Source organism: Poecilia latipinna, unplaced genomic scaffold (genome assembly GCF_001443285.1).
Source record: "Poecilia latipinna isolate Pla-1442-1.1 unplaced genomic scaffold, P_latipinna-1.0 Scaffold324, whole genome shotgun sequence".
Lineage (NCBI taxonomy): Eukaryota > Metazoa > Chordata > Actinopteri > Cyprinodontiformes > Poeciliidae > Poecilia > Poecilia latipinna.
In genome coordinates this window covers 568,640-592,399 of record NW_015112940.1, presented here as the reverse complement: position 1 = coordinate 592,399, position 23,760 = coordinate 568,640, and the positions used below count along the sequence as shown (strand labels likewise).

At 39.1% G+C, this 23,760-nt stretch overlaps 1 long non-coding RNA gene across 5 annotated transcripts in view; it reads left to right on the top strand.

The window, feature by feature from the left end:
• Positions 1-279: 279 nt before the first annotated feature.
• The window catches only part of LOC106949091 (uncharacterized), a 252,975-nt gene continuing 229,494 nt past the window's right edge, over positions 280-23,760 (top strand). For 3 of the 5 annotated variants that reach the window (XR_001425321.1, XR_001425319.1, XR_001425320.1), the window contains exons 1-2: positions 280-585; positions 2,486-2,588. This is a non-coding gene — a long non-coding RNA (uncharacterized LOC106949091). Of the gene's footprint in view, positions 586-2,485; positions 2,589-14,137; positions 14,228-23,760 lie in introns of all 5 variants that reach the window. The other 2 variants (XR_001425318.1, XR_001425317.1) reach the window with 1 other exon arrangement.

The following is a 23,760-nucleotide window of genomic DNA, read 5'->3' as shown; positions in this document are numbered from 1 at the left end:
AATAAATATAAGAAACAGAAAACATGAGCAAATAAGTCTCAAACAGCAATTCACAAAAAATGATATGTTAAAACCATCAAGTCCTAGAAATTCCTTTCTGCTACAAGGTGATCTTGATATTTTATTTTCTAATAAAGAACATTATCTGATTCACCTTCTAGTGTTAAACAGGATTTTGATAGTGTTTAACTTGATTTTTGCATCATATCCCTGATAGGTATTTTACAGATGTCTTCCTGTGTCTTCAGATGTGAAGTTGTGTGTGACACAATAATCACCGTCAGATGTGGCTGGGTGTGGCCTAAATATTGCCTGTTGTTTAATGGTCGCGCATTTTCAAAGAAACCTGATGGACTTAAATAATAATGATATTCGACCATATTATTTCCCGCGTATTCGTGAATCTTGAAGAAATAAACAAGAGTAAACCTTTAGAGGAAAACCCCCGAAAATTTAAGGTCCTTCAGCCATGTAGTTAAATATGCTACATACAACAAAAGTGGTAGGGTCCTAAAAGAAGTCGTCCCTAAACATTCACTTGGTAGGGTAAAATAATGAAGAGCAGCTGAAACACTTTGTTTTCTGGTGAGTAAAGGTGTGGACGTTTTCATTTAGCTAATTTCCCACAGCCTGTTGCTGAATTCTTTGTTTTGACCGAGAAAACAAAACGTTGATTTAAACGAGACACTTTGTGTTTTTAATTGAAGTCTTGTACTGATTAACTCCTTTGAAAGGCACATGATTTGGTTAATCACTTTTGTTTTTTGTTTGTTTGTTTGAGTGAGTCCCAAATGTCGTTGTTTCTCCAGAACAGTTTTACCATACCTTATCCAAGACGCAGTGCTTAATATGAGTTAGTGCATCTGCAAAAACAAACAAAAATATCTACATACCTACTGTGTTTTAAGTCTCATTTTTGCTAAAAGATCTGCGTGGTTTGAGAGTTGGCAATAGTACTAATAGTACTAGTAATAGATTAGGCTAATCTTTACCATTATTTTGCTGTTAAATGTATTAATCTGTGACTGTTTATAAGAAAAGTAAGACTTGTTTGCAGAGGTCAGTCCCATAGGAGCTGAGATCATGTGACAAATCCCTTCATGCTACACCCTGCACAACTATTTGCACCCTTGTTAGACAAAGAGAAAACATATCAGTCACAATGAAGAAATGTCTTTGAAAGAAAGCCCCTTTAATTTGATTACATCAGTGAAAGTGTTTACACTAAAGAAGTGGAATTGTTAGTAACCCTAAAAAGTCCTAATAAAGCAAAAGTAATTTTTGATTATGTATGTTTTGATCTTCAGATGTTTAGAAATTGCTACATAAAGATAGCTCCTTGCTTAAATGTTCTTATGCATGAACATTTAGGCAATTAAAAAGATTAAAACAAGTTTAACTGTGCCATCCATGGGTCGAAATGGGATCATATTGATTTTGCCACCACAGTGACGGTGAGGAGGATGTTAAGGGATGTTGAAATATCTCCTGAACTCTGATATCCTATTTAAATTGCAAAGTCTTGACAGTCAGTGTTTGACAGTATCTACATGACAAGCCATGTCCTGGAAAGCGTAGCAGAAAATTAGCTTTTCCGTCCTATCGTTCCAACGTACATATTTAGTCTAATTTGCAAAATGCTAGTTAAGATGTAACTGGATCTGGTTGCTGTGATCAAACGGGACCAAGATTAATTGTTTCTAAGCAACATTTTTAAAAACTGCAGAAAATCTGGTGGAGTGTGACAGAAAACAAAAAGCCGTCAGCACAACAATGACAAATACCAAAAGGGATCACCTGGAGGGCGGAGCAAAGAAGAAAGCAAAAGAGATTGCACAGGTTTTGGGATCAATCTATCCAAGTCTTTATGCATCCCACAACTATTAGATGCCAAAAAAAAAAAAAAAACACTAGGAGTAGGTAGAATAATGCACTACTTTGTGTTGATTTATCACAGGGGTCCTCAAATCCAGTCCTTGAGGTCAAGTGTCCTGCAACTTTTTTAGATGTGTCTCTGCTTCATTAGCAGGACTCTGGATCAGAGTCCTGCTAATGAAAGAACCTAACTGCACTGCAGAGATGATTTAATCATTTATTTCAGGTGTGTTGAACCAGGCAAACATCTAAACATTGGAGGACACCAGCCTTCAAAGGCATGGATTTCAGAATCTGTGTTCTATTGCAATACATCCCAATAAAAATCCATCAGTTTGTGGGTCTAATGTGACAAAATGTAAAAAGACTATAAAAACTTTTGCAAAGCACAGTAGAGTTATAAAACTTGACAGTAAAGGAAAAATCTTAAGACTATTCCAAACTACTGTATCTTTAGACTTTTATTGACTGATTAGTTGTAAGGCTTATTAATCGGGCCATAAAAAGTTAAACTAAGGTTTTGCAATTAAGATTGCTGACATACAGTGCAACAAAATGTTTCATGCCCTAAAAAGCTTTAAGAACACCTTTTCTTCTTTTTTTTTTCTAGGAATCTTTTGAGGGTGAACTGGATCTGCATACATGTGTCTCATTATTATTCAATGGGAAGCCTGACTCCATCCACCTGATATCTGCACAGAGGACAAAAACAAGTAAGTGTAGAAAGGCCACATTAGTACATATGTTTTCCTGCTTTGCTCAGTTGCCCATTAGTGTTCTATAGGCTCGTACATGTGAGGTGACAGCCGGAGGCATCGGTGATTAATAGCATGCATGTGACCGGAACGACGCGGCAGTTTGAACAGGTTGTGAGTGTGTGCTTCAGCGTTTTCTCGTCATATTTCAGCGCTGTCAAAAAAATCATTGACATGTTCCATCCAATTCAAAGAATGTTTAACTGTTTTAAAAGGGCTTGATGGGAGATGAAGTCATGTGTGAAGTGTAATTATCCCCAGTTCAAAGTTTGTTCATGTTTTGAAAGAAAACAAGTTGGTTAATATGTTTCAACCCTGAATAATTAGTAATGAATGCTTTTTTTTTTACTGGTTTTTGGATTATGTTCTTGTACTTGTTGAGCCATACAAAGATATCTGTAGCTTTTTAGTGAAATGTGCCTCTTTACCTTTTTCATATTTTATGTTGTTAGAATTGACAGACTTTAGTTTTCTTTATTTGGATTTTATGTGATAGACCACCACAGTGTAGGTCATAATTGTAAAGAAGAAATTCCAGTTCAAATGGGATATTCTGTCACTCCGTTTGTCAAATACTTCATGAAGTTAGCCTTTATGAAAGATTATCCAGAAAACAGCAATAACATGTTTAATTTATATGCCACAAGATGTATAAGGAACACCGCAAATGTGCAAAAAAATTAGATCAAAATTGGAACTCTCTCCCGGACTATTTGAGAGCCCCGCAATCATTGTCCGATTTTAAAACTGGCTTGAAAACTTTCCTCTTTAGACAAGCCTTCTCCACTTTTATTTGACAGTCTTTTTTTTTATTGTTTTTGATTGTTGATTTTATGTTTTTAGATGAACCACGTAGCACTTTGAGATTTTTATTAATGAAAAGTGCATTATAAATTAAATTTACTATTAAACTATTTTGCCACGTACCATCATTGAGTTCAAAGTACATTCACTTTTCTAATCATCTTGACAATATACTAAGCATTAGATATTGTAATGAAAAGTGCAAAGTAGTCTGAGGGATCTTCAAATCATTGTAGATACAAAATCCAAAACAGTTTTGATTGTTTGCATCAGTAAAAAAAATCATGGAATGTCCCAAATTTTGTTTTGGTCCAAAATTTTGTCTTTGTCTAATTTCAACAACAAAGATTTGGGTCTTTTTTTCTGTGAAACTGCTGGCTGTAATTAGCCAACCTTAAAAAAATTGGTGTGCCCAAATCTGAATAAAAGTGAATGCATATTTGTAGTACTTTGTCATTATTAAATAGAAGACAAGCAAAAATTATGATTGATGAAGACTAGAGATTTTGTGTTGTCCTAGCATTTTTCCAATTTAAGGTTTTACTTTGCTCATAAAAAGAACAACAAAAATGTTTTTAAAATTTTAAATTTAAATCAACCTTCAATGCTGTCAAATTTGACCGTTATGCATAAAATCATTCCAAGGGCTACAAATTGCCTGAATTTAATCAAAACATATTCTTATCTTAGAGTGGCCCAGTCAAAGTACTAGACGTAAATCCCACTTAGAACCTGTGATAAGACTTGAAAATTGTTCACAGATGCTAATCATCCAGTTAGAGTTTGAACTATTTTGTGAAGAAGGCAAATATTTTTGTTTCAGCATGTTAAGTTAATTGATGCTTCTCCCATTGAATCAGGTGGGGCTGAATACACAAGCATGCCACACTTTTCAGATTCCCATTTGTAAAAAAAAAAAATAAATAAATGAAACAATATATTCTTTTCATGTCACGTTTGGGTGCAACTGCTTGTTGCTCGGACATAAAATCCAGATGAAACACAATGAAGTTTGAGGTTGCAATAAGCCAAAAATGTAAAAACAATATGAATACTTGAAGGCTCTCTGTGCATTTGATGCATAAATGTGTATTGTAAAGACAACATTATAAGAGTCTTCTATTGTCAAGAACAATTTCCACTGCTTAGACTCTTTCTCTGAGCTGCTGTGTACTTGAAAGAGAAGAAAAAAACACTTAGGAGGTTTCAAGCTCCAGAGGAATTTTTATATTTGGGAGGCTGGATGCAATCAGTAGCCTGGGACTTGCAGAGGCCTCCTCGGGTGACAAATTGAAAGTGTCTCGGTCTAGTTTATAGCCCTGATCAGGTCAAACGAAAAATATTGGAGGTCTGGGTGAGGAGACAGGCCCGCCTGGCGCAGATAAATGGACTGATCATTTCTTATTGAGAAACAATTCCTAAAAGGTAGTTTACTGTGTGACTGGAGAAGCGGCAAGCGGAGAGCAGAACACGCGCCCACTGCTCCCTCCCTGACCCTTCCTCCGCTGCCGGGATTAAATGGATAGAGAGACCGCGCATTTCTGATGGCACTCCTCCGCCGGAGAGACACTCCATTTGTTATGAAGTAGGGGGTTCTGATGAAGTGTAGGGAGCTCCTTTTTTTTCCCTTTTTTCTCCCCCTTTTTTTTCCCCATCCTCCCTTTTTCCGGCACTACAAGGCCGGCCTTCAGTCTGCTTCACATGAAATGGATGGAAGGAGCCGATTGAATTTTACACTCCCCTGGTCATGATTAATGTGTTTGCTGTGGTCTGTCTTGGCAGTGGGACTCTAATACCACTAGCTGGGGCTAGAGCTCCTCCAAGCCTGTACCTTGAACTCCTCAGACAGGCTGGAGCGGCTGTAAGAGCGGGGCAGTTTTGCTCAAGAAAATGGACTTCACGTACCCTCTCCTCTCCCCCCCAACCTGTTTTACTCCTCTCCCATTGTGTTAATAGAAAATCTCTTGCCTGTTCCCCAGTTATTGCTTCACGGCCAGTTTCTCAGTGTGCTCTGTACCCAGTGTAACTTGGCAGGGCACACTGTAAATGTCAATTTATCACTTAACCCACCGTTAAAGAGTGGACGGCGGAGGCTAATAAAAGATGCTAGGTCATGCTTCTTCCATAAAAGACGATGGTTAATTATTTAAATGACATGCAAAGAGGTAACATCTTGCCAGACTCTCTAACTGATTAATAACTGAATTGTATTTTGAAGAGGGAATTATTCTGTGTTGCTTATTTCTTTTCTTGTACACTGAACTGCGGTTCTGATGTTCAGTGTAGTTTAGAAGACTTAAACAAACCAACAAATACAGAAGATTTATTATAATTTATTATTGTTATTATTATTACTATTATTATTACATCTGGACTTCTAAAATTTGCAGGCAAAAAGTGTTCATTATTATGAATTAACCATTGTACAGAAATGTACATAAAAGGTGCGTTTATGCAATGCGCATTCGAATACGCTCAACTTTTTCCTAAATGTTTTAATGAATCTAGGTTTGGTGGATGTCAGATCAAGAGGACTTGCCAAATTGCATTGTGTAAGAGCAATGTTTGGAGATGAAGGGATTTTGGTTTGATTTTGAGCTCAGCCCCTTGATGCAATTGAAAGAAACTTTACATGAACAAACAAACAAGGAAGAACTAATAGAGGACATTCTGGATATGCTATAGTTGAAACTGCGACCTGCTGTGTTATAGAGGACACTTAGAATGATTATTATTAAACAATTGAAATTGCATAAACTGTTCTTTAAGTGATGTTTATTTCATGAAAATTTTAGTTTCCATAGTTGATTGCAGTGTGGCCAAATTAAAGTGTAAACCTTTGCATATAAACACACCTTTTATGTGTATTTCTGGACACTCAGCAGCATATTGCATGTGTGTGTATTTCCCAAAAAAAAAAAAGTTTTCTTGCAAGATTTGGTTAAGAAGATTTCCACACCTCTTCTTTTGAAGACTGTGTCACAAAAACTGTGTGAAGTTTAAGCTCATGAAAAACTTTCAAACTACAAAGTTTATGCACTTGCCAGGGCGAAAATAAAAACAAGCACTTCACAACGATAAGAAAATGTTATCATCTAGCGAATTAGAAATTGAAGTCGGCATCATAACCTATTTGGCGATAAGGAACCCGTCTCTCCTGGCTCTATGGCTGGAAGGTAGCAGACTGGATTTACAGAAGTGCTTTAGATGAGAGATCAATAAAGTGGTAACTGATTGGATGAGCAAGGCTAAGCAGGAATAGGAGCAGGTTTAATTTTGCATAAATAATGTACTGTCTAGTCTGAGAAAAGAGATGAACTCAAACCGGTGCAGTCAAAAAGCACGTCGATTCCTTTTTTAAATTGAATTTAACTTCATATTGCCATCGTCTATTTCTACAGTTCATCTGTTGCCACCATATTGCGCACACATTAGATGTTTATATAATTATAGCCCCGATAGAAGTCATGTAAGTGGATTGTAAGTTACCCCAGAGCCTTTTTCTCCACAATCCCTGCTCCTCCCGAACCCTGCTTCGATCATCAGGACTTCAGGGGATGATGGATGGAGCTGTCTCCCTCCAGGTTGTCATAACATCTGTTGCATTGTGCTCACTGCATCCAGCTTAGTGGATGCGCTCATGCACACTGATCCCCACTCCAGCTCGCGTGTGCAGGCGAGTCGGTAGATGATGTGGATGGAAAGTAGAAAACAGAGTCCTTCCCGTAACACTAAAGTATCTCTCCCTTCCTCAGTACATGTAAAGAGGTGAATATACCTGTATTTCACAATCCCCTGTGAGAGATGACCAAGATCTCTTGTGGATGTTGGGGGTCAAGTTATAGAGATAGGAGAGAAGCGATAACTGGAGATAAAAAACAATGGAACAGTGACGAAGGAAGGGATGGCCGAATGAGGGAGAAATCGATAGGAAATCAGTGTTTGGGGAGGGCCTGTCGTTTATCAGGTGACACGGTTAAACAGCGTTAAGGCACTAAAAGTGAAAAATAAGGGCCATCCTCATGCTAGTATTGATCACAGCCGAATGGGGCGGCAGAAGGCCGAAGCCACTAATAAAATAAGACGTATCTGAGTGGGAATCAGCCAGGGATCGATGGGTGTGGTGATCAAGGCCAAAAACATCTTCACTGGGATTTAAGTTTGTCCTGCTTTCCTGGGACCCTGTTAGGCGCCCCGGTGTGAGCACAGGTTGGGTCGTTTAGAGGGCTTTTAACGGCCGGAGTCGTGTCCTCTCGGTGTGAAAAAATGGGGTGAAATTTGATCAAATTGAAAACGACTTTAATGCTGTTCAAATATTTCTACTTTACTTTCTACTCTATTCAAATGTTTGATAAAAATATTTGATCTAAATACTTTTCTTGTCCATGAGCAAAAAAAATATCTAATAGGCTGACTCTGATGTACTCGTGGATCTTCACAGTGTGTAGTTGTACTATTTTGGCATTACAAGATTTTTCTGACTTCTGCAGAATTTTTCCACATTATCTGATTGGATGAGTGGTTAGTTGACGAAATTATTCGGGAAATAATTTTAAACTCCTTATGTAATTTTTTTGTATTCAAAATAATGAATCTGTCATTTAATTATACTTTGGGAGAATTTTGTTTGGATTTGAGTCTAAATTTTTGGATTGTAAAACATTGGACTGAATCAAAATATTCTGGATTACAATACATAGTAAATCAGTAGAAATGAACTTTTTCTTAAATGCTATTGACTTGCTGTTAAGTGGAACTATGTACATCAGGAGAAAAGAAAGGACTAAAGAGCAATATTTTATAGTATTTCAGACAGTGAGTGTTTAGTGTCTGCAAAATATTTGACACATTAAAACAAAAGAAAATAAAACAATACTATTGCTGTTGCACAACTACATACAGTCTAAACATTTATTATAGATGTGCAATAATGTGACTCTTTCAATTTATAGATCCATCAATGTTCTGACCATCACCTATGATTAAAAGAGAAGGAACTTCCTCTGCTGGGTGCCTGTGGTCAGCCGAACAGATGAGCTAAGGACCTGGAGTATGTAGAGCTGCTGCTTCTTCACATTAAAAAGGATGCCATCTCAGATGCTTCATGCACCTCAGAAGCTCCTTCTGGGTGCATCTCGGAAGTTTTCCAAAACCTGCTGGAGGGATTTTATGCCCTCTCTACTGGGAATGCCATTGGAATTCCTAAGACAGAGCTGGACGGTGTGAATGGGCAGAGGGACGTCTGCGTTTCCCTCCTGAACTTGTTACCTATGCAACCTAATCTCGGAGCAGAGGACAAAGAATGAATTAAACAAAATCCCCTTCTTCTGGTTTGGAAACAGTTGTGGCTGAAAATAAACATTGAACCAGCCTTTATAAAAAAAATTAAATCTAGAAGAAGAGATGGTCCATTCCTTCCTCAGTGCTTGCTTTTTAAAAGAATGATCTACAGTGGGCCACCGTCTATTCTCGCTTCAGTATTCGCATATTTTTTGTGGACAGTGACAGTGAAATTATTTACGAGGAGCACATCTGAAATATTTGACAGAAAATTAAGCTACAGAAGTTGAAGTTCCTAGGCAGAAAAGGGGCGTATCCAGGAGCGCTAATCATTTTCCTTGGTGCTGATTGGCAGATTGAAGACATCAGTTTCTGGGGTAGTGCTGAGGCAGTTTCTACTGTGTGCTAATGTACATTAAGATGTATTTGGTGTTTCACATTATTAAAATAGGCAGTTATAAGAGTAAGGAAGGGAGTCTCAAGTATTCATCTTTGCGAGTGGCTGTGGTCCTTGACCCCTGCAGATACCAAGGGTCCGCTGCACTTTGTTTTATTCATCATTTCGGATTTATGGCCCACTAACGGTAACAGGACTCTTGCAACATTTCTCCATGTTTTTCCCTCCTTCTGCTTTTTTAAAGCATATGATGAATAAAAGCTGCCCCTCATTCGGAAGGTCCACACTGTCGACAAAATGATAAAGATGGATCAATTGACGAATATCCGGCAGTGAAACAAAAGGTTCCAGCTTTATTTTTTAGGTTGTTATGGTATTAATATTAGATCAGAGGTGCAAATACACACCTTCTGTACAGACTACCATTTCATCCCTGTACGTTCTCCTTTCATTTTCTACAAGCCAGATATGTTATTCAATAGCGGATGTCAGTCCTGTAGTCTTAAAGGAAAAACAAAGATATTTTCTTGGTTTTGATGTTTGTGTTGATGGCTTAACTGTTTCCAAATGTGAATTAAAACATTTGCAGTCTTTTACCCTTTACTCAATGGAAAAAGTGTAAAGCACTGACCAGGGTTTGTGGTTTTAAATAGTTCTGATTGCTGATTGACGTTCAGTTATTCATTAAGCTGACATCCTGGCAGCTGTGCTAGTCACAGATTTAAAAAAAATAATAGTTTTTGTGTGTTGAGCATAAACATTGACAGGTTGGTGTGGCTCATAAGCAGTGACGTTGAAGAGAAAGGAGCGTGACTAAAAGTTTTTGCTCAGGAGAGTTTTATTGCTTAGTTATGTAAAAACATAAGGAAGTAGAAAGGCTAAACAACTAAATTGTTGTCTGAAGGGTACTGTGTTTTTTCCGCCGTCTCCACATTTTTCCAGGCCCCGTACCGCAGTGTGTTTAACAAGTGCTACAAGTAAGAGGCAACTGCGGAGAGAGCGCTGTGACAAATAGCAGCAGATCATGCAGAAAATGTGCAATGCTAAACATCAGTTACTGCACATGGGAGAAATGGTGTGTTTGTGCAGTGTTTGCTGTCCAAGGAGTTCTGGAGGGGTAATGGAAAAAAAAAAAAGAAAGAGTTGCTCTCACAGCTGGGGACTTGCAATTGAATACATGGCTTCATTTTAACTGTTAAAAAAATTATGTTGAGGAGGGCAGAAAATGTTGCTGGGGTTTTGAGTTTCTTTTGATGTGCCCTGATGACGATTATGAAATCCAATAAAAACTAATTAGGAAATTAGGTGGCAGATCAATAAAGTTTGCTCCAGTGGAGCATGCTGTGTGTGTGCGAGCGTGTGTGTGTGTGTGTGTTGGTCAGTTTCATGTTGCCCAGGGAATGTGTTGCAGCTCTGACCTGGCCAAAGCAATTGTTACTGATACTCCTCTGTGGATTCAGGCTGCTCTACCCTCATATGGCTCTAATTTATATTTTGTTGACTCCTGGTTTCTTCCTCTATGTGTAATCTGATTCAGTAAGTTCTCAGTTTGGGTAATTTTATCCTTCTAATGTTGCACTTAACATACCCTGAAACCTCTTTATTGCACTTTATTGCTTCAGCTTTGCATTATTTACTTCATTTATATATTTAAAACTGAATGGGCCATCAAAAAAACAAATGACGTAGTGGTGTTGCACTCAAAGGAATGTAATGCCATCTTGGTTTGGTTTCTCCTTCTAATAATAGTGAGGCTACTTTTAGAAATCTGGTTAAACTTAATAATTTAAGCACAATTCAGTGTTTCAGAATGAGTAAGATTGTCTTTTTAAAGTCAATATGCTGTATCTGAATAATTTAAATCAATACCACCTTACTGATATTTTAAAACAAAACGGGAACTAAATTTTTAAGATATGTGTTTTTAAAAGTAACACAAAACAAAGAACAAAACCCCTGGCTCTTTACTATTGTTTGGCCAGTGGATGTAACTTTACATTTACTTTATAACTCTGAAATTGAGTTTGATAAAGTCCTCTTCAGGCAAAAGTGCCCCGAAGTGGGATAGGCGGAGAATGTTTCACAAACCTTTACCTCAAAATCTAATATGTCTGCCAGAAAGTGTACTTGCACTTCTGATGGTTTATAGGTTACGACATCTTTCGCACAAATTCATACTGTGCATCTTCTTTTCATGTTGAAATGCATGAAATCTAAATATATGTTTTTTAGTTTTGGTTTGATTCTTGTATCTTTATTGAAATATCTGCTGATGCTGATATTTTTTTGGTCCTGATCAGCGTAGTTTTTGTTGAATGTCAACTACATAGCTGGAAGTTGTGTTCATCCCTTCAGTTGTTTAAAGGTGTATTAAAAAAGCAAAGGAGGCAAATGGACTTAAACATACTGATACAGTCTATCAGTATTTTTAAAAAGATGTCACGCTCAGCTGTTCACTGTAATGTCCATTGCTCTAAGCACTTATTTTGTTTTTCCTGATTTTTAACATATTTTCTGCAGGAGGTGAAGCTGGGAAGCAGGGTGAACACTTTGCACCAGTTGCACTCTCTACTGAGCAAATCTCTGCCAATCGGAAAAAATATTTTTGAGCATTTTACTAAATTACCATGTGTATATCATTTATGTATGCAACATTTTTCATGACAGATGTCTTACTCTTCCAGAATGCCAGTGAAAATATTACCTGCAGCAACAAAACACTTGGTCTTCTCTTGATTGTTGGGTGGATCACTGATCAAGTTCAATGTCTGATCCAAGTGTCACCTTTTACACAAACATTGACTCAAATTGGGCCCATCTTGAGAACAGTAAAATTCATATTGATGATATTTTACCTTTCCAAAATATGAAAGGCCTGTCTTACATCTGTTTAACTTTGTATAGATCCATATTCCAGCTTCATGTGTTAAGTGATACCAGGATTTGTTCCTTTGTACACTTGTGTCCATTCTGGATGTTCTTCATATATTCTCCACTGCAGTTTTTAATGTTTGTTTTTTAAGGAAGCTGTACATAAAATTAACTTTCATGTTTTGAAAATTTGATACCAAAACTACTTCTAAGTATTACCAAAGGCACCACCAGGTGCTCTAGTGATATTTTAGAACCTCAGGCTTTGATCATTCTGGAGCGCAGCAGAGGTTAATCCGTGCTGGATTTACTGTTTACTTTATTGGTCAATGGGTTAGATCTGCCCTGCAGTATAATAATGAGTTACCATTCCAGGCCAAACCAACATGATATCGTTCTTTGGACAGTACCATCCTCTTCCCTCTTCTCTGTCTGACACCCCAGTCTCCTTCTTGGCCCTTTTTTGCCGCCCACCCTACAGGATGGAAGGGCCTTATTTAGCGGCCGGACTCGTCTGTGTCCGCGACCGGCGATTTGTCCTTGTCTAATTACGGCTGCTGGCTGCTGCCCGTGTGCACATGACTAATGGAGCGGCCGGGAATTGGGGGGTGGAGGGTTGTGAGGTTACGGGCAGGGAGGGGGCAGCGGGGGAAGAGGAAGCAGTGGACGAGCAGCTCAGCCGCTGGTGATTTGTGGACCAGGCACTCTGTCATTGCCCTGCGCCCATTTGTCTTCAAGAGCAGTTGGGAAGAAGAGGGGTGGAGATGGAGAGGACGGCTGGGGTGGGGGCTCCAGGGCAGAAAATGGTTTACAATGACTTCCATTTTCCAGCACTTTCATCCTTGGCCGTAGTCGTCTGCATGGCTTGCCAGAGATGGGATGGAATGGGCGGCTGAGGTGATGTAGGATATGACAGAAACCTTGACAGCTCACCGCTGCTATTTCTTTTTAGGGGGCCAGTGTGATGGCCACCCTCCCTCTCCCTTGAAAGTGAGCCTTATCTGTTTTCTCCCTGTCATGTGGTGAGAGTGGAGGATTCAATGCTTCGTTGTCTGGAGTCAAACTTTGAAGACGAATTTTGTCTCTCATGTCTCTGGCTAAGGACATACATCATCTACAGCTTGGACTTTGACGATTGTGTTTTGTGTTTCTTTTAACTGTTTAGGGCCCAGTATACTGTCTGACCCTAATGATGACCAAAATCATTAACAGTCAGCTGGTTAATTCCATACAAAAAGAGCACTTTTGGCTCATCTCCTCCTCTCTGCTGGCTTTCCCTTTTCTAGAGTTTCCCTCTGGTTATGTGCAGATTGCAGAGGACACCTGCATCCTGTCTTCACCTGGGATTCTTATTAGGCTCCAGGTCATATTTCTTCTGCCGTTCAAACAAAAAAAGAGCAGCAGCAGGGCAGGAACTGCTAACTCTGTATTGATTTTAAGCAGTTTTTTACCTGCCCCCCTTTGCTCTTTCTCCAGGTCTTTTTAAGTAAATAAACACCAGATTTGTCATGTTTTTCCAGGGAGAGGAGGGGGTCGATGGAAGTGGTATGGGGCGGTAGAGAGAGGCCAGGCCCGAGCTCAGGCCTAGCGCTGGGTCAGCCATGATTCATTTTGCCGTCTCATGGATGGAGGGATTCGGGTAGGATTGTTGAAGGGCGCCTGTGGAGCCACTCTGTGACCTCCCTTGCTCCTGTTCCTCCCCTAACGCTCCTGGGCAGCTCTGGTCCTAAATCACACGCTGTCAGTGGGTTGGCAGAACAATGGTGCAGGGTCTTCTGTTCCATCTCAGGCTCCAGCCCACTGGACATGGCTTCCTCTATCGTTAGTGTAAGCTTGTACCCTCTCTGGTCCTGCCTGGCCTCTGAAGCCCACAGGGCCTGACGAGGCGAGGGACCAGGCAACTTGGCGCGACCGTCTGAGTTGCTGTGGACAGTTGCTTTGAGAGGAGGGAGGAAGAGATGCATTTGTTCACACACAATCCCTTTCTCTGTTTTCTTTTTATATTTTACAAATTTTTAGTCAAAGTTGTATTTAAAGGCAGTTATTGACGATGAAGAAGGTCATGGCAGAAATACAGACTGATCTGATAAATAACAATTTCTACAGTTGTCAGAAGATCTCAATATTTGTTTCACAGCTCTTTCTGTATCCGCAGAGCACTGACTGTGGGATAGTGGAACTGCTTCTTGTAACCAACTCTCTCCCTGGACGGGAGGAAGAAGACGCTTTCACAAATGGAAATCTTGTAAGCCATATTTTCGATGCCCAAGTTGGTTCTGCTGCTTGATTTAGGAAATAAACAATAAAAAAGAGCTTTAACAATAATAGTAAGTTTAATTAGTAGTGGAGTAGCATGGGTTTATAGCTCATTTGCTTGTTCAGTAATGGCTGTCACTTACTGAATGCTACTCAGTGCTCTCTGCATGGGGCTGCACTCATAAACACATTTTTTAGGTGTATTCATAAAGTATCCAATGCTTCCCATAAAGTGCTGCTGGTAAGCACCAGTTAGAGAAATGCAAGTTGCATATATAAAGATTAGTGATAAATAGACTAAGGTTTGTGTTAAGTGTCTTTCAATATATATTACAACATATATTGGAATGCTTATTGTATTGTTTTGTTGTGGTACGTTTGTTGTCTTTACAGCTGCAGGTCTTTTACTGTATGCCACTTCCAGCTTTGCCCAGCCAGAGATTTAGTTTTTTGCCAAATTTTTCTGAAAGGTCAACTATGGTGGACCCCTAAGATTCGCATCGATTAGGGACCACAACTATTCATGGATAGCTGAAATCCATGAATACCTGAAACTCCCTCTGAAAAAGCTTTTAACTGCCTATTTTAATCATTTGAAACACCACATACACCTTAATGTGCATTGCTCTGCACAGTGGAAACTGTTTTAGCACTACCACAGTAGCTAACATCTACAGTCTTCCTTATCTCCACTCTAGAGGGTATAGCCAGTCGGTGCCAAATTGAATGGGGCTCCTAGATTGGCACCAACCAATAGTGCATCAAGTAGCGCTGTGTCAGGGTATTTGTTTCCAAAGCTGCATTTTCTGTCTAATATTTTATATATATTCTCCGAAGAAATCCCCATATATGCGAGTTATGTTCCACAGACAAATCTGTAAATATGCGAGGGTCCACTGTGGGGCTGTTTTTAACCAGACAATCTTTTGCCATATTTCATATGTGGCTTGAGAAACTGGTGTGTTTTTTATTGGCTTTCTTATTCCAGCACTTTAATAAATGCTGACAAATTGTCCCACCTCAGTGAGTCTTTGCAGCTCCTCCAGAGTCACTCTGGTCCTCCTAGTTGCTTCTCTGAATAATGCCCTCATTGCCTGGTTTTGTCAGTTTAGGTGTTCAAAGTTCACAGTTGTTTCTAACTTTTCTACTGACCTTTTTGCTGTGTTCCTCTATTGTCATGATACACTTTGTTCACTAATGTTCTCTAACAAACCTCTAAGGCTTTCATAGAATCACTGTATTTAATAAATTACACTTAGATGGACTCTGTTTACTTTAATTTAGAAATTGCGGTACCTTTTATTTAAGAAGTATAATGGAAACTGCAAATGCACACCACACTTTTCAGATTTTTACATGTTTTCCACCCAATTTAAAATGACAAATTATGTAAATTTTATGATGTTAAATCCGTGACCACTGAAGTTTTCTTTTTTTTTTTGTGACAAAATACTGAGGTTGAAAAAGGCTTGTTTTGTTGATAAAAGATGTTTGTTTGCAAGGATAATGATACAAATTATTTTACTAAGTGGTCTGATAGGTATTTTTCTCAAACCTACATAAAAAGACCACAGACAACGTATATGAATTTTATAGACAAAGCTTTTGCAAAAGGAGAACTCTCCGCCACTGCCTGACAGGCCGTTCACAGAGAGTTCTGGTCTGCTTTCGCGTGAGCCCCTGTTTTATTGTCAAGCAGAACAGCCAGAAAAAAACAACAAAGGTCGTAAAACTTCTAACCTAAACAAACCAGCAACTCAGTTCCAGGTGTGATATCTGATCTACGATCTGAGCCCAGTTCAGCTCTAGGTCAAACTGTCAACAAAGAGGGAGGATAAACAAGAGACAAAATTCGACTACTCACAGGCAGTTAGGAGGTATTCTGGTTGATAAGAATTAAGGTCTGGGAAACACAGAGTTAACTGTTACACATGAAGATGAAACAGTCAGTCGTAACCTCCAGGTCAGTTTATACACACATAAGGAAGATTAACATTAGACTGAATATGAACTAAAGTAATAACAAAATGATAATACCAGATGGAAGTTCAAACATTATAGAGAAAACCTTGTTGATATAATGAGACTGTACCCAACTGCTTGTTTGCATCATTCAATATTTAAGACTGGAACCATTTAGTGGAAATGTTCCAGATCCATAGACATTTTAAAAGCATGAACATAATAAGTCTCTAGAGAAAACATGAGTAAGTAAATGTGTAATTAGAGTTCAGATTTGAATGTAAGTGCAGTTGAAGACTATGAGTTTGTTTTTAGCAGAGCATTTACAGACAAAAGCATTGCACTAAAATAACATTAAGGCTGAGGTCACTGTGGTGTGAGACAGATTACTGTTGTTAAAAATTACTGCGGCCTCGAGAAAATCACCCATAGAGTTCTGGGACCTAAACATGAAGAATTGTTCACCTGGACTGTAATCCTTCCCCGAACCTCATCTTCAAAGTACAGTGAGGTCATCTACTCACAGGTAATGAGTTGATGCCTGCGATCAGTGGATGATGTTTTTTTTTTTCCCCCCCATCTTCTGAAATGCATGTGAACATGGCTAAATAAATACATGCCATTTAGAAACTTAGTCAAATGGAAGATTTTTTAGCTCATTTTGATTAGTTTATGGGATTGTAGATAATTTATATACTAATGTTAGTTTCGTGGTGTGCTTGAGGTGCTTTTATTCTTCTAATCACAACTTCCTCATTACCTCCATCTTACAGCTTTTAATTAAATAGATTTTACATCTAAAAATGTTTCATTGAAACTATTTTAAATATGGTACAACTGTTATTAATTGTAATTAGCTACAAAAATTTATTATTCTAGTTGCAATACAAAAAAAATAAGCGTGTGGTAAAAATAAAAACTAAAACATCACATCATGGTGACTTATTTATTTTTTTTTTTACATTTTGTTTAGTAAGAGTCAGAAAAAGTGGACATTTTCTGGTGTGTTATTGCACCTGAAATCAATAGTTATGCTGATTATATAACTTTTTGCTCCCAGAAACTGATATAATTAGTTAAAACGTCTAAAACTAATTGTTGTGTTAATTGAATCCAAACATAATCTTTAGCAGCTGTCATGAATGACTTTATTGAGTTTTTGTTTCAGTCACTTGTTTTGCTTTCACCCTTTCCCTGCTGATCTCAGTTTTTTTTTCCCCATGACTGTTTGATTTGCCCTCTGCGTTTCACTGTTTAAAGTCAAGAGTCTGGGGTCAATCCATCAAATCTCCTAACTGAGGGGGCGATCAATATGTCAGCAGCCCAGTTCTCCCTCGGCTGTTATGATGATGTCCGTGGTACTGCGCCGGCCTCGGCTGCCGCCGCTACAGTGCGCTGAACAGGGGATCGAACTCTGCCTGTCAGGGGGCCTGACGGAAAGCATGAATCATTATTACCGGACCTGCTGTTTGCTCCCCGGTGCTCGGCAGAAGTGCAAACTACGATGCTCTGTTGACAGTCCAAACCTCACACTAGCTGATGCACAAACACACGCACGCTCGCACGCACGCACGCACATGCGCGCCAAGGCTGTTTTTAACACGTAGTGCAGCTCCATGTGCTGGAGGTGCTCTGTTTTTACAGGGTTGACAAAAAATATACAGGCGAGTGAAGCTTTTTACTTACTCCCCTACCTGCTCCCCAGACATAAACGTGCACCCTTTATTGCTCAATTAAGTGTCAGTTAGTCTTGGACTCATTATGTCCTGGAACCTGATCCAATTTGAACACTACTGCTGGACTTGTTTTCTCAGTCCAGCAGATCTACAAAGGTTCCAGTTACCTCTCTAATCTCATTGAAACGCTTTACCCACGGCCAGCGGATGCCTGCTTGTCCGACAAAAAGCCCTCACACTAATAGCAACATGCTTTGCGTTTATGGTTTGCACGTGTGTGCGTGTGTGTAGGTGTGTGAACGATATGTGTACATACACAAAGAATATGTAGCACTGCTGTGGAATACTGTGCACAGGGCCAGAAAATATGATGTTAAAAAATGTGGGTGTGCACCAGCAATGTGTTTGTATGTGGGAATAATATCCTATTTTACAGGATGCATTTCCCCTTAATATGCCCATCCTAATGTAATTTGGCGTCTATGGAGTGTCTGTGAGCTGGGCTGGGCTGGTGTGCGTTTCTGCTGACTGCTCCTGTTTTCTGTTTATATGGATGAGTGGCTCTCTGGGAGAGCATTATGCATTGTTTTTACCGTTTAAAGATTATGTGCACAGTGGCGGCAGAAGCATTAGACAAACAAGGAAATATGTCTTTGATTAAAATATCTTTTATCTCTTTATTGATTAAAAGGCTTAGTTTGGTAATAGAAAGTCTCTGCCTCCCTCCCTTAGAGTATTTTTTTCTTCTCATGCATTTTGTTTCTTTTTTTTTCTGTCTCATCTCTGTTGCTGTGTATTTGAGATTAATACAGTTGTATTTAATTAAAGAAGTTTATTCTCGCATGAAATATTTCCACAAATGCGTTTCCCCCTTATTCTTAATACTCTCTAATTTTAGCATTAATTCAGTCTATATTGTGTCACAACTCCTTCTATTTATGGAGAAAAAGTAAGTAAATGGTAGTTGTGGTAATTTTCCTTTTGTTGGATGGTTTACTATGTGAATTTCCTTTCTTTAATATAAACTGAACTTGAGTAACATTGTGGAGCTGGGAGGAATGGTCCCCTTTTTTTCAGTTAAAAAAATCTGAAAAATATAGCATGCATTTGTATTCAGACATCTCGAGTTGAAGCTTTGCTGAAACACCTATTGCCCCAGGTAAAGCTGCAAGTCTTTCGGGGTTTGTCTCGATTGGTTTTGCACATACTTCCTCAAGCTCATTCAATTTTTTACGAAGATCATCTGTGAACATCTGTTTTCAAATCTCACAGATTCAGTGCAGTGTTAGTTTTCTATCACAGAGCTTTGCATGTTGACATAATAAGCATTTTCCTCTGTAAGTTATATGTACTTCATAAATTGTGGCAAATGGCAAATAGGACTTATTTTTTCTTTCTTCTCGACAGTTTTGCATGAGGGCCAGCGGTATTAATTGCACAAATAATTGCCTTGTCAAATTTTCTCACCTGATCTGTAGGTCTCTGTAGCTCCTCCAGAGCTACCATGTGTCACTTGGCTGATTCTTTGATTAATGTTCTTCTGGTTTCATAAACTGAATTAAACATAAAATCCCCCCTCCACTCTGATCAGGTGGATGGGAATTTACTTCACTTTGGTTGTATAATGCCACCAAATACACAAAACATTGCTGTGTGCAAGATGAAAATATAGGAAAGTAAAAGGGGGTTTTGAAATCTTTTTGGTAGGCTTTTTAAGGGATTAGTCAAATATGTATTAGGAAAAAAGTGCAGAGACATAGTTTAGTCACCTTGGATCTGTTTTTATACCAAAAAATTGTGACACTGCACATTTTAATAACCCAAAAGAAAATTTTAGGAGCTCATTTTTTTGTATCTCATAGATAAAGGAGTAGTATGATTTTTCTTTGTGGAAAAACAAAAAAAAACTCCTGTTATTTTGGATCTTATAAAATATAATGTATACATTTTTGGACGGCTGCGCTTCTTGCTATTAAAATAACTTTCTAATGGAATAATGATTTATTATGAAAGCCTTTTGCTCCTTTTAAGCAGAGAAAGTTTGCCCATAAAAAAGACTTTGAACCCTGATTTCCTTGAAAGTACACGTGACAGCAGGCTGACCAGCGCTCGTACACACAAACCGTGACCCCCTTGGCTGCAGTGGCTTGAATATCCTCCGGTGGTTTGAAGACATCAAGGTCAAGCTCGGGGTGTACTTCATTAGTCAGGTCAGCAGACAAGCCGGGTTAGAGGCCAGATCGTGTCTTTAAGTCCAGGCATGTTTATCCGTGTCCCCGCGAAGGCCGTCATGTCAAGTATGGCACTCAATGAAAAAGAGCAGACAGAGTGGGGAAAAGTGAATGTGATTTAGTGTGTGTATGTGTGTGTGTGCGTGTGTGTGTGTAACGACAGTACGGTGTGCTCGATGGGAAGAGACTGAGCTGAGGCTGAATGAGAACAGATGGAGATGTGCTCTTTAATTAACCCTGCAGAATCACAGGGCTGAAAACAGGCCTCGGCCCGTGAATAACACCCAACACATTCACGCTGTGTGTGTAACTCTTAACATTAGTGTACATTAGTTGTGTGTGTGTGCACGGAGAACGCTATGGAGTAGCCAGAGCATCGACCCATTCCCGCTCCACCCCCCTGCCCCCATCCCTGGAGCGGGGCGTTTTATTTCTCATTAGCGGGCGGCAAACTGCTGGGGGATGAAATTTGCTAACAGGAATTAAAAGTGCATTAACACATCTGAGAGATTCGTTTTTGCTAATAGTTTTATTAGTGCTCTGACCTTTCATTTCATTAGAGAACTGCTGGAGAGGGGAGGGGTGGAGAAAAGGTGGCGGAAAGGGTCTTCGGGGCTTACTTTCATGGGCAGACCTTTGGAAGGATCTCAAATCATTGTTTGATTCACATGTTGTAACTGCTTCCTTAAACAATGTCATGCAATTATCTTACACACCTCTTGTCAGCTCACATGAGATGATAATGGTGCAAAAAGTGCCAGGCGCTACAGAGAAGGTGCTTGCTTAGTCTCAGTGGCCTGATGCTCACCTCCCTGCAGTCAATTACCAGAATTTATAACATGATGTTTTTCAGGTCTGTTAGAGCTTGAGTGTATCACTTATCCAGCCGGTTAATTGTTTATGAACTGTGCCCAACTCCTTCCTTGAAACGAAGCGAGACGACCAAGAAAGGAGCGGTGAGTGCAGCAAGTGTGACAGGAAGGGTATTTGGTGGGTCAGAGCATAGGTTTAAACCTGACCAGACCAGTGCAGCAGTCACTTAAGACGTACCGACTAGATGTCAAAACATTTTTCTAACTGGTCTATGAAATACTTTACATAGAAGACAACCAAGAAGAAATTCATGTTGTTTTCTTTCTGTTTTAATTGGAAATCAAGTGAGGCAAGTTACAGTGCAATTTGCTTTCCCCTGTTCCCTATAATTAGCACTTTATAGAAATGAAATAACATTGACGAGAAGGTCAATAATCCTGATCTATAGTGAAATTAATCCTGCTATCGACACTACAAGCAAACAATACAATTAAGAGCAGAGGCAGGAGAGAGCAGTGAGGGGGGGGGGGGGAAAGAACAGAAGGAAAGGAACAGGTCTGAGGAATAGGATGTGTTTTATCTCCGGGGTTCACTGTGCAGAAATCCTATAAAGGTTTCTAATTAATTCATCCATTGTTAATGAAGGCAAAGCGAGGAACCAGGGATTATACATGAGGAGAGGAAAGAACACAATTAGAGATACCAGCTTAATGATTGCTTTTTAAACTTGCTGTTGTTTTTCCCTGGTGCTTTGTTGACTTGCCGATGTGCATTTATTGGAGGTTCTTGAAACTACCTCCACCTCTTCTGTGTGCCACCACAACGAAAGACAAATGGAGAACAAAGTTAAAGTTAAGCTGAAGCAGAACTTCACATTTGAAATTACAACAACCTGACAGATTTAGTCTTTTAGGACCTAGGGAATGACCCAGAATTGACTAGGAGCTCCCATTGAAGGCGTTTTAAAATGACGGATCAGGAGTTAAGCTCAGTCATCCGCTATATTTGTGTTGTCTTGTGTCTGACCAGCTGCTCAGCACCATAGGAGCACCACCAGGCGCCGTACTGTTACCATTCCTTTTCACTTTGTGCACCATAGACTTTAAGCACAAGACAGATTTGTATCATATGCAGAAAATGACTGGACTCTGTCACCTTGGATGACACTGCAGTCATTTGGTTCTTCAGAAATGTGGAAGAAGCCGAGTACAGAGACCGCTTTGTGACATGGTGTGGAATCTTGAAAGTAAAAAAAAAAAAAATAGATTGTGGAACAATATTTCTATAATTGTGGAGTTATTGTAGAGGCTGATGGCTTTGTAGACCAATACCATTAGCCTTTATAGTACATCTTAATAACTTTATTGAAATAACGGCATGTAGTGTGCAAGTGTCGCAGGTATAGACTATACAGGCGTTTTTTAAGCTGTGTCAGTTTTGGTCAGGTGATGCCCAGTTATTTTTTTCAGTCTGGTTTGTTTCTTAGTTTGGATGAGGCAATCTAAAACTTCAAATGTCCTAGTCTACAATAGATCACAACATATTATGAGTCTTTAGGGGCATCTTCTAGAATAAAAGGATAACCTCTAAAAGTGGGGGGGAAAAAAAAAAAAAAACTTTTCCAGGAAGCTCTGTTCTGTCATCTTAAAGTCAGTAATCTACTGACACCAGGGGCCACAGTGCCGTTTCCAGCTGAGCGGTTTTAACTGGCGCTGGACCGGCCTGGGGATCCGGAGGGGGCGCAGGGGCCGAGCGTGGGGTGGGCTGCCCTGAACGAGGGCGCATCTGAGCGTTGGAGGGTGAAAAAGGATTGCCTTTCAAGAATTACGAGCCATTAAATCAGAGCCTGGAAATCTCAAGGTTCCCCAAGACTGCTGCACAAGGAATCTGGGCTTGAGAAATATTGTTTATGGTTTAAAAGGCCCGGCGATGGATTTATAAAAGAAACATTCATCATTGCAGGAAAACGGAACAAAACATTCCGGAAATAAATACTCACTCTATAGGTATACTTGTCACCCAGACAGCACAATAACAAGTGAATTGGGAAGGAGATCCTTCATTTGCTGGCAGCTGGCCCCCAAAATATGCACTGCGTGTGCCTGTGTATGTGTGTGGCCACACTGTGCTTTGTGTGGGCTTAAAAATATCTCGTTGCGCAGTGCCAGTAATTTTATATTCATGTTGATGCATCTGATCACTTGAGGGACTTGTACTGCTGTCTTCCATCAGTATTGACTCAGGGAATTGTTTCTCTCAACACCTTTATTGTTTATTTTTAAAGCATTTCCCACTTGATCTAGTAGTTAAAGTCAAAGCTCCGGTAAACGTAATTAACATTATTGATTATGGCAGTCTGACCTGTTCCTGGAAAAAGCCATATCTTCCGTGAGGGGATATTTTACCTAAAGGTGAAAGGTTTTGTTCCATAAGGTGTCCTTTAGACATGCAGAGAAATCTATATTACAGTCTTCATGGTGCCTGGTCGGCACTGAACACCTGCCAATAACATGCTGTTATCATCAGTGGCTCTATTCTCAAAAGTAGTTATGTTGACTTTGGAGTACATTTTGTTTGAGAAGGTTTCAGTTTAATTACCAGGTACAAAAACCTGATTGTACCAAGAGTTTATCAAGAGATTTATTATATTCTAAAATTAAACAAATATTTATCTGGAGCCACCATCTAATATTACAGATACCTTCACAATTATGAGCATATCTGGTAAAGGTACTTAAATTAAAAAAAAAAAAAAAAAAAAAAAAAAAAAAATCTTACAAATTTTTTAAAAAAAGATTTTAAAAAAAAAAAAATTATGTTTTTTTTTTAACCCCAAAAAT